Raw genomic sequence first — 903 nt, 5'->3', positions numbered from 1 at the left:
GTTCTCTGCCTGTGGGCCACGTCACAGTATTCTGGCATGGCTGTAAATTAACCTGCCTGGGGTCCTCTTGTCACCATGTGGTACAAAAGTGGATACCCAACAGGGGCCGTTGGTGAGATGTTTCCCCAGAAGGGAGGTGAGTAATTGACATCCCTCCTTCACCACGCAAACGATCTTTAGCGAATTTGATGAGATTGGGCCATGGTCCTTTTTAGGTGGGTGGGTAACTTTCTTGGGCACCTCTAATCGTTCTAGCCATCTTGGAGTTATCATGCATCCCATAGAGAAGATATATATATATATATTTTGGCCAGGCTCCATCTGTGAGGTAGAAAAAAATGCACAAGGAATAGCTCCCCTCAATTCAATATCTCTCTTCCACCACTTGTCAACCAGCAAAGCCCTTTGGGCATCAGACACTCTCCAATTGGGCCTTCAATAAAAGCCAGGAGGTGTTGCCAGCCCGTGATGACAAGCTAGGAACCTGAAGGACCAGTAATATGCTGGCATCCTGGCAACCACAACGAGGATTGCTTGGCGAATGCATCTTGCCAACAATGTTTCCAGTCTACCTGCCAAAGGGTGTGTGTGGCCTCATCCTCAGCCAGCTCCTATGGAAACCAAGTACTGACCAGGCAAGGGTAGATCCAGAAGAAAACATCACCACATCAAAGCATATCCCAAGGCAGTTGCATTCTTTTCAGGAAAAACTGTTTATTTTCACTGGGGGCTGGGTATTCCCTGATCGCTCTACGCCCCCAACCCCAGCTGCCACTCACGATGATTTTTAAGGCCACCTGGTTTTCCAAGCCATCTTATTAGGTTGTGGAGACTCAGTCCCAACTCAGATCCAAATTTTTAAAATTAACAGTATCTCCTCCATTAGGTGTTGGATATTGACTA

The sequence above is a fragment of the Leptonychotes weddellii genome, chromosome 8 (genome assembly GCF_054177405.1).
Source record: "Leptonychotes weddellii isolate Sample4059 chromosome 8, ASM5417740v2, whole genome shotgun sequence".
Classification (NCBI taxonomy): Eukaryota; Metazoa; Chordata; class Mammalia; order Carnivora; family Phocidae; genus Leptonychotes; species Leptonychotes weddellii.
This window is presented reverse-complemented; position numbering follows the sequence as displayed.